Source organism: Tetrao urogallus (assembly GCF_951394365.1).
Source record: "Tetrao urogallus genome assembly, chromosome: 1".
NCBI lineage: Eukaryota > Metazoa > Chordata > Aves > Galliformes > Phasianidae > Tetrao > Tetrao urogallus.
In genome coordinates, this window is record NC_136813.1 from 114335926 (window position 1) to 114347052 (window position 11127).

The following is an 11127-nucleotide window of genomic DNA, read 5'->3' on the forward strand; positions in this document are numbered from 1 at the left end:
AATCAAATCTTTCTACAGTCTCTGTATCTTGTAGACGTAAAGTCCTGGTTAGCCCAGAGGTGAGTAACAGAAAAGAGGCAGTACAGGGAATCGATTTTTGTTTGCAGCGGTGAATCAAATTGTATATAGGTGGTGTGCATATTTTTAAATATTTTTGGGGGGGGACTTGAATACTGACTGTTACAAGCCTTCCAGCATTAAAACACAGACTGATAAATGTCAGAGTACTTCTTTAGTTGTATCTGTGCGCTGTTGTTAAATCAAAGTTGTACTGATGAGAAGTCTCTGTTTAGAATACTTGATCTGAGAAGCCACAGTTAAGGCATCATGAGCTTTTCCATAATAGACCTTTTATGGGGTTATGTCCATGCATTCTGTGAACAGTTGTTGGGTCCATCTCTTTTTAAGATGCTCTTTCCCGTAAGCAAGGGACCATAGCAACAAGTGTAGAAATATTCAGAGTAATTGCACTTACCTGTTTTGTTTTCTTAATGTATTTCCTATGCATACTGCCTTATCCATATGTACTGTGCTTCACTGGTGGTACTAAGGGTAAATATCAGGTTTTTAATTTATAATATATAACATGAATTTTTTAAAAATAATAATAATTCTGTAACATTAGGTATTTATTTCAAGACAGAGGAAGAGATGTTGCTAAGCCCAGGTGAATTTAATCAAAAGTTAATATTGGTGGTCTTTATTCTCAGTTAATTTCTGAACGGTTTTGATCATTTGAAATAAATATAATATTTTAAGATTTTTTTTTGTAGAGGAAAGCTCACTTTCAGGTGACTAGTAACAGCTCTGATACTGCCTCTGACACGTGTACCTTCATATAACGTCTTTGTAACTTATTTTGTGCCTTTTCTCCCCCGACACAAAAAATCTCTCAATAAAAACGAACTCTTTTGGAACACTGTAAACCTATTTTATTGTACTGATTTTATTTGCCTGACCCTTTTGTTTTCTGGAGGGCACTGAAGCTATCTCATAATAGAACGGACATTTATAACGGATGCCGCAGAAGAAAATTGACAAGGTGGAAAGCAGGTCAGTTTAGAATGGCAGTGCTACAAAGCGCCTGGGAAACTGGGACTGTCAGTACTAATCAATATATTCCACCATATCTATCACAAATCATTTCTAACAAAAACGGGCAGCAGTGGAATGTGAGAATCAATTTACTACCGGCTTCAGTTGGCGCTGATTGATGTTGAAAGACTGGAAACACTTTGGGGCTTTAGCATAACGAAGTATCTGTTGTTGTTGCTACTAACACTTGTGTTGGTAGAATAGACAAAAACACTAATTGGCATTTGCACCTCTTTCTTCAAAGTGCTGTGCAAACACACAGAACTGTAGACTTTATCTTCGGGGGTTCTGCCTAAACGCTTTGGCAAGGAATAGCAGAATCTGAATGTTTGTTTTCATTACCTGAAAGAGAGGTGATAAATAGCCTAACTACCTTTCCCTCCTGTATCCTGTGATATTTATTCTCTGAATCTGAATAAATGGGAGCAGTGCTCTGTTTTAAAGGGCCGGTTAACAGAGCTTTCATATCTTTGTATATTCCTTGTGAATTTAAACATTCTCCTTAAGTATCTAGCGGCTTGAGCAGATGCCAGAGCACTTCATATATGTCAGTACTTTAAAGTATGTATGCTAAAGAAAACAAGTGGTCTTGCATGATAGATAATATACCGGGTCTTCTGCTATGTTACATTTTACTCTTCCTCTAAGTGGAACTAAGAACAACGATCCAACCAGATTCCCTGGTCACTCTTGAGGGCACAGGCCACTGCAAAAGCATTCTTTGCTCTTGTATTCCTTACTGTAAAAACAGAAACATAGACCACACAATTTGGAAGTCCCTGAAGCATTAAACAAATGCAAGACTTTCAATGAACTTCAAATGTTGTCATCAGCAGCCTTTCCAGAACAAATAATAAGGATCCAGGAAGCATACAACAGTATACAAAAACACTGCATGCTGTATTGCGTACTCATCAGTCTAAAGCTACCAGGCAGCCTATATTTTGTTCTCGATATTCCCCAATTCTTGTGAACTTTACTCTTTCTTTCTGGTACTTGAGATGCATAAGATTTTAGTTCTGTTTTTACTTTTGCTGCTGTTTAACCATGGAATCAATTTGAAAACCCTGGTTTTCAGAGGTATCTAGTTGCATGCTCTGCTCATTTCTTTCCATAGCTTTTTGAATTTGTAGTTCCCTCTCAGATTTGTTTCAACTACATATGCAGGGAGCCAGTGGCCTGAAGAATTTGGTCAGTTGTCATCTATGGAGTGCTTGTGTGAGCAGCTGTTGGAATTATTTACTTTCACACCAGCCCTTGGGCAGGGCAGATCACGCTGATGTACCTAGCCACACTGTGTTAAGTTGGAGTGCCATTAAATGTAGCTTTGCTCTCCTGCCCATTGTATGGGAACTGGCCATTTCTTGCTCTAACTGGAGCCTGTTTGACTACCGAGCAGTTGTATTGTGTTTTTTTGTTGAATCAAGATAAGGAAAAACAGGGTGAGACCAGGAAGAGGATGCAAATTACGTATGAGAAGGATTGTGGTTCACATGGCTGTTTTGGTTTTTTGGCTAACGTAAATGGCCTTTGCCTTGTTGTGACGCTTTTGCTGTCCATAAATTTTCACAGTTGCGAGGGGACAACATCTCTGAATGTCATCAAGTGGGAGGGGTGGAATTAAAGCGCACTCTTTTGAAAGGAGGGACCTTTTGAAAGGAGGGACGTTTTGATGTGTGTCCTTAGCAATGAGAGCCAGTGTAAATTGTGGTGGCAGAAGTAAGCTTTGCCAACCAGCCACCAAGCAGCTATCAGGCAAAACACTCAGTCCTTCGAAGCACCAGGTTCATGTTTAAGTGAGGCGTTCACCACAGTAAACTTCTGCTGAATTGATGAGTTATTTCCTAGTATCACACTTGTGTGAAAAACTGAGCTCTGCCTTTTCCAGCATTGTCATCTTGCATCTTGTCGCTACGTAGGACAAGAGACAGGATGAACATTTGTGGCCAAATTATCTGTCTTGATGAATAAGTCTCTAATTCTGCTCTGTTACTCGAGAGCATTTTCAATGAACAATCCTTGCTCCAGGGAGGAGGGGGAAATCTCAACTTATTTATCAAACTTGCTAACAGCATAGAATGCAATATCAAACTTGAAAAAGTGGTTCACACATGACTTATTCTTGCCATTACTTTTTTTTTTTTTCTAATAAAGAAGACAAAGATTTCACTGATAAGATTTGTCTCATTTTGGGTATGGAGGATGTAATGTGCACCAGAAAAAAATCTGAGCCTTCCGTTTGATTTTAGTTTGTTAAGAGGTAGCTAGGATATGGCAATCCTGCAATCTGTTCTACAGCTGTAAGTGGGCAGTTTTGTTCATTTCTATGCACTCTGTATAATCCGTGCAGAGACTTGGCAAAGCTACAATGAGGAATGTCATGAGGGCTTGTCACAGGGAAGGCTGACTGATCCATGCAGATGGGTTTTCTTGGAAGTTTGCAAGTTTAGAAACCATTTAAAATCTAGTTCAGCTTTATTTTGGTTCAGCTATGGATTGAGCCATAGACCAGATTCCAGTGCTGGGCTGTTCTAATGTTTAATTTTGTTATTTAAGCGTGTTCTTAAGTAGCTCCTAGAGTCAGCATCCTGCAGTATCAGCATAGCCTGACTCATGATACTTAAGTTATCTTTTAGCTGTGACAGTGCAAAATGACATCTTTGTTATGTCGTGATGGAGCTATCCTGTGGGTTTACCTAACATAAGCAGAGGAACAAGCATAAGAAGTGTATAGGTGTTCTTGCTTGCACAGAACTACTGATAAAGGAAGTTGTTCAGCTTAGGGCAATGCTTCTTGACCAAGCACTACTTCTTCCATGATATCCTGTGAGAATTTGTCACCTCATAATGCTTTTAGTAGCACTTTGGTTTGGTAGGACTCCTTTACCTCAGTTTTGCTTGGTGAGTGTACCAGATAGTAGGTTCTCCTGCACAGATCATAGCACAGCTGATAGTTTGTCCCTCTTTCCTAACTATAATCTTGATGTTCTCAACTCTGAGTTCAAGTAAAAGTAGAATCTGTTAAAGAAAGTAAGTATTCTGCCTCCAGTTATGCTGGGGAGCCAAGTCAGGGCCAGCACAGTGCTCTCTTGTGTGACAAAAAGGCAATGGGCTCGTTTCTTCTGCATGCCTGAATTGTCCTTCATGAAGATGTGCCCTGCCAGCCTGAGCATGCAGCTCTAGGTGTACTTTTCACCGTGCTGGTTTCTGCTCTGCAGTCACCTTTATTTTCCTATAATAGTTAATCTCCTTGTATTTCACGTACTCGGCTTTTCCTCCAATTCTGAACTTGTATCAAGGCACCTCACCACTTGTCAAATGTCCTGGCCCATGGATATATTTGTGGTGGGTACCTTTTGTTTGTTCGTTCTTCAATAGCTGCAGTCATGTGTGCACTTACCCAGGCCTTATTCTGTTTGTGTCAAATACTCTTTCTGGTCTACCTGGTATTCACTTTGAAATGTTTGATGAATAGCTTGTTAAAGGAAGTGGAGAAAAACACTCAGAACTTTCTGCAAGTCCTGCCAGCACGCATTACCAGTGTGGTGAATAGAACAGAGCTTTCGAGCACTGCAGCTGAAATACCAGCTTTGGGTAAGTCGGTTTTCTGACCAAATTTGCTGCTTTCTTCAACTCTCTGCCCCCAGTCCCATCTAAAATTTGAGCTAATGTACTTATCCTGGAACATAGAATTGTTTGAGTTGAAAGGGACCTTTAATGGTCACCTCATCCAATTTTACTGTAATGAACAGGGACATCTACAACTAGGCCAGGTTGCTAAGAGCTCCATTTAGCCCAATGTCTGTAACCATGGGGCATTCACCACCTCTCTGGGCAACCTATTCTAGTGCTTTACTACTGTTATTGCAAAACACTTCTTCCAGTCTAAATCTCATCTGTTGAAAGCATTTCCCCTTGTTCTATCATCAAAGAGCCTGCTAAAGACTCCATCCTCTTCTTTCTTATAGCCTCCTTTAGGTACTGAAAGGCTGCTCTCAGGTTTCCCTAGAGCCTTCTCTTCTCCAGGCTGAACAGACCCAGCTCTCTCAGCTTGTCCTCATAGGAGTGGTGTCCCATCCCTTGAATCATTTTTGTGACCTTCCTCTGGACATACTCCAACAGGTCTGTGTCTCTCTTGTACTGAGGACTCCACATCTGGATGCAATACTCCAGGTGCAAGACCTTGCACTTGGATTTGTTGAACCTCTTGGGGTTCAGCTGGGCCCACTGATTGAGCCTGTGTAGGTCTCTCTGGATGGACCATGGCTTATGTTCAATCAGTATTTACTAATGATCCCTAATCAGGAGGGATTTTGGGCATCCCTACTGAAGTTGGCATAAGGATGTTACAGAGGAATTGAGAATTCCTAGGACTTGAAATTTGAATGCTCTAATCCTTGCGTAATATGTAGAAGGGTAAACCATTGGGATAATGTGGCTTTTAGAAAAAATATGCATGAGAGTAGGATCAAGTGTTTGCACTGTGGCCTTTTCTGAGGGTTGAACTGAGAGTCTCTTACATCCTCAAACTTTGGAATACAGCTGATGGCATTTGGTGTTGTTTGATAGAGTGGTGAAAGCAGTAGACATTCTCTGAACCTTTTAGAATGAGATCTCTCTTGTCCAGTTCCTGCTATCAGAGATGGAATGGTGCTTCCGTAAACGCTTCTCTGCTTCCTCTTCCCTTCTGACCCAAACTCAGCATGGTGAAGAAGCAGCCCTTCCTTGTCTTCCCAGACATTATTTATCTTGTTTTCCTTCCTAAACTTCACCTTCCCACACATGTGTGTGTAATACCTTCTCTTCCCTCCAGGAAAAGCCCGAGGAGCAGAGATACACTTGCTCCTGGGTCTAATTAATCAAGCTGCTTCCTCTGCACATTCCCAGTGCTTTTATTCCAGCATAGTTTCTCCTCCCCTAGTCCTTCTTTCCATGCTCTGAATTTGCATTTAACTAGTTCCAGCCCTAAATATCTACCCTGTGCCATGCCACAGCCTGGAACAGATGCAGCACAAATGATTGACCCCTTTCCCTTGGGCGGTTTGGCTTTGACTGCACAAAGCAGCCAATAAAGTGGAAAGGGCTGGGCAGCTGACAGGAGGGATTCGCTTGAAGCTGTATAGCTTTATGGTCTCAGGTAGAGGAGGAAGTTTGCTTAGAAAATGCAATCGCATTCCTCCTTTTGCTGCCAGCTCCTGATGACACATTTTTAGAAGTTGCCAACTACAAGAATAATGTCTATTCGCCAGACACAGATCAGGCTGGAGGCTGTTAGCTGTAACTCCAGTAACTGGAGCTGGAGTGTGTAGCAATGCAGGTCATGATCTCCCTTGTCTAGAAGTTCTCTGAGCAGACCCAACTGAAACCTCTGCTGAGATGCTCTTTCAGACAAGGGCGAGTTCTCTCTGCAGCTTGTCTGCTGAATCTCTTGGCCTGCTTTGTGGTACATGTAGTATCCTTCTAATAAAGTGGATTTCTTTTTGCCCTTCTGATGGTGCTCTCTTGTCTGTTTTATTGTTTTCTCTGCAGCTGTTTTCTTCAAGGACCTCATGCTATAGAGTCTCTTACTGATCCTCCCCTTCTCTCCCTTCATCCCATCCAAAATATGCAAGTTGTCTGTGCTTGTTTCTGGTCATTCCTAAAGGTATACTGACAAAATCTCCCTCAGAATACAGCACAGCAGTCAAGTTAACATATCCTGGGGGGACGCTTGTTGGCTTTATGTTTGGTATTTATTAGCTGTACATGGTGTGACACAAGCTGAGAAGTGTGATCAAACAGCTTCTTTTACTGTAGATTACACTGCCAATAAAGACTGCATAAAACCACAGATGATTTGATGTCCTTCAGTTTAACGGTGAGTTTTGGAAGTCCAGCCCCCTTTACTCTTGTTTTGTTTTCCATGTGAGTTTCTCCCTCCCATACAATTACATCTCCTAGCTCCCAGAAATATCCAAAAGAAGGGCAACAAAGCTGTGAACGGTCTGGAGTGTGAGTGTTACAGGGAGCACCTGAGGGAACTGAGATTTTTCTGGAGAAAAGTCAGGAGAAAAGGAGGCTCAGGGGAGACCTGATCATTCTCTATAACTCCCTGAAAGGAGGTTGTAGTGAGGTAGAGTTCAGCCTCTTCTCCCAGGTAACAGCAATAGGACAAGAGGGAATGGCCTCAAGCTGCATCAGGGGAGGTTCAGGTTGGATGGTAGAAAAAATGTCTTCTCAGACAGAGTAGTGAGGCAGTGGCACAGCTGCCCAGGGAGGTGATGTAGTCACTGTCCCTTGGGGGTGTTCAAGAAACATGAAGATGCGGCACTCGGGGATGCAGCTAAATTGGCATGGTGAGGATGGGTTGATGGTTGGACTAGATGATCTTAGAGGTGTTTCCAACCTTAATGATTCTATAATTCTATTCTAAGTAGCTCCCAAGGATCTGGCTCTCAGACTGGGACCCTTCTCACCCACTTGCTTCTTTGTTCTAAAATGATTACATTTTCACCTACAGAAAGCAATAGACCTACTGGCCACGGAGCTGTCACTTCCTGTGAGATATGAAGCCTAGTTTCTAGTACTGGCTCCAGCGAGCACGTTTTCTGAACAGTCAGTTTCTGGATGAAGCACATAAGCAGGAATGCCAGCTCGACTCCCTCATTTCCAAGTGAGTTTGCATTGCAGTGACTACTCTTACTTAGCACTAGTGATTTATTCAATTTGCTTCAAACTACCATAGACCCGAGCAATAAGTTAGGAATCAGGTCAATTTGGACACAGCAGCAAAGTGTAAAAAATAATAAAAGTGGACGTTATTTGTGCTCTGGAAGGCAGCCACAGAAATTTATCAGCTCCTACAAGTGCTGTGGCACAATCTGATTCTGCCCCACATAGACCAGCCATTGCAGTAAGCATGCTTCTTCTCCTGGCTCTTTTAAAGGTTGGCTGTGGTCTTGGTCCTGGAGTTACTGTGCCTCTATATTTAAAGTATTTTTCCTGACAGTTGAAAGTAATCAGTCTACCAGGAGCTGAGCAAACCCATGCTGAGCCCAAATGTGCAGCAGCTTTTTCTCACCTGCCGTGACTTCTAGTGCTAAATGCTTTTCCAGTCACACTGTGCTCTGCCAAACATCGCGTTTCCTCCAGATGCAGCTCTTCCAACCATGTGTTTAAATCAGTGAGAGTTCCTCAGTGTTTTATATTTTCTTCCTGGCATTCAGGCCATTCACCAAGGCATATAAATAAAAGTGCTGGAAGGCCCCTGTCCGTATGAATGTTGGCTGCAAGTGGCTTCTCAGGATGGTGGGACCCGCCGATTGAAATGAGATCAGTCCCTGTAGTTTAGTGGTGGATAAAACAGTCATGGAGGAAAAATATCCTTTACAGACACTTGGAAATGGTCTGCTGACATATTTTGTTTAAATCTCAGTGCACCAAATTTGACTACTTCAATGAATTTCTAGAGGGCAATGCATGGACTAAGAAGTCAAACGGTGCCTTTTCTTGCCTGTGTCTCAGTCAGAACTGTCCTGGGAACCTCAGAGCTGGTGCAGCCTGTCTCCCACGCTGCCCCTTGAGCTGACCATTATGAACTTGGAGATTTCCAGGCTCTCTACACAACTCACCGCACCAGGTGCTGGTAATCTTAGCAACACTAGAAATCAAGCTGTACGTTCTGTGTTCATTACCCTGTGACTTGCTGCTTAACAGCTGCAAAACAGACTGCATTTGCATGAATTTGCTGGTTGGGGGTGGTCAGTGGAGGGCAACTGCTTCACAATCTCAGTAATTTTCAGCATTTTCTGCATCCTCAACTGGTTCTCCTGGGATGATCACTTTCTTTAGAAATAATACTCCAAAGCCTGAAAAGATTCAGGTTGCAAATTGTTTTGAATTTCAAGATTTCCCAGGTGAGGGAACTATTTTCTGGCAAAGTCTAGTTGCCTTTTTCTGACATGTCCAGTCTGGTCACAAGTGGAGAAAAGACATCAAGCTACACCCGATCCAGTGCTGTGCTTAGAGTAGAAAGGATATAGCCTTTAGCTTGCTTCATGTGCATGTAGTACAGGTCCAGGGCTGATGTAAGAATGCACGGCAGTGAGACCAAGCAGTAGGAGCATTTGGAGCTTGCCAAGTATTGATCAGTGAGGAGTGGGAATGAGCAGAGAAGCATTTCAATTTGGCATCCATACATGATTCTCATGCTGTCAGAGTGAATTAGCAACACTTTCTTTTCCCTGTAACCCATCCCAGGCTTTTGTCATTGAAGCCTCCCTTTTGTTCATATCTCTCTGTTGAAAGACAAAGTGGGAAAAAAACAAACAAACAAACAAAGAAAACCAAACAAATCAACACACAGATCTTGTGCTCCTAAAAAGTCTGGTTATGTTATGCTAGTATCCTCTGAATGGAGACTGAGTAATACTGAGCCATTGCTGCTAAAGACTGTTACAGCATAAATATAGGGGATTCAAGCTACAGTTATTTTGTACAGTCACTTAGTCCACTAATGGGGAGAAACAGGGCAACAGTTTAAGAAGGCAAGAGGACTGTCAGAGATTATTAAATCTACAGGGATGATTTGTTTTGGTAGCCTCTCCTGACCCAAGTACACGCTTTGGCAGCAGACTTAATGCCTCTGGTAATTAGAGCAAGAAGTGATGGGTCATCATTAGCAACTGCAAATTAAGTGGTGTATTTCATCTGAATGGCAGTATCATCTCTTCAATGGGGCTTATTTGTTACCACTGCAGATCATCTATGAGTCACAAGCAGTACACTGGGCTAACTCATTTGTGTGATTTAGTAGAGGCTTTCTAATGCGTGCCTACTGTTCCATATGAGTAACTGTTCCAGATAGCTTCAAAACAGAAAATACCACAATATTGGACTTTCTTGTACAGCTAATACTACTGTTCTTATTTACACGATGCTCGTGATTTTTTTGTTGTTGTGCACTTCGTGGTTCAAATGCTTTTTGACTGCATGTTTGAAATATATTTGTCATCTTTATAGAACTAAAGAATGAAGGAAGGAAAGCCAGACAAGCATAGAAATCATCCGTAATTGTCAGCTTCAGAAGATACAAGAACCAATCCAATACAACTCAAGGTATATATTCACCAAATACTATTGTGTGGGCTTCCCAGAACCACAATCATATCCAGTTCTGAGTGTTGCCAAAGGCCCAAACAGAGATGACCTATCATAGGATCAATATAGTTGGAGATCTTAAGAAATCCTTAAATACTCTTAGAAGCATATCAATAAGCAACTGAGGGTACAGGTACAAAACAAAAGAGGTACGGAGGAAACTGGCCACAGTGAATGCTGTTAGAAGGTGCTACGTGGGCACTGAAATAAAACAAAGGGGGAGTGTGTAATACAGCTGAATAAATTCAAAATAATTTACATAGATCAGCAGGAAACTATGACTGAAGATATTGAAGCCTGGATGGGAAATGCATGTGAACAGCTGGATAAACCAATGGATGCTCATCAAGCAGAAACTGGGGGACTGTCAGTGGTCAGCTAGCTATGTATAAGTGAAGACCTCCTGAGGGACATTCTCATGCCATATTCTTCTCTATAGGGAGGAGAAGGGAGCTGGGGATGTCTAGACCCTCTTGGAGAAGTGCTTACAGTGGAAAGTGTTGATAAACTCGAAGAGTTTTATTGTATACAAGAAAAATGACCAAACCCATGCTTTTTGGGTATCTGCCAGCACCTGTGACTCCAGACAGCTGTCACAAGGAGAGACCTAATAGGTACAAGAAAGTGAGACTGGCTCCTTGTTTCCTAATACATTCCTGATGTTCTGGATATTGAAGTAATGTGTGGTACTGAGGTTGCTATGGAAGTTATCTTTGTGCATACAGCACCTGAGGGGGCACGAGGGAGTTAAGGTATTAGAGACATATTTTTAGCCAAATCTGACCATTTGTGAAGCTCATTTTCCTCCTTTGCACACTGTTTGAACTAATTCCATCTAACACAGCCCTACAAGCCCTTTGCAGCCTACTTGTTTTGGATCCTGTCTTCTATCTG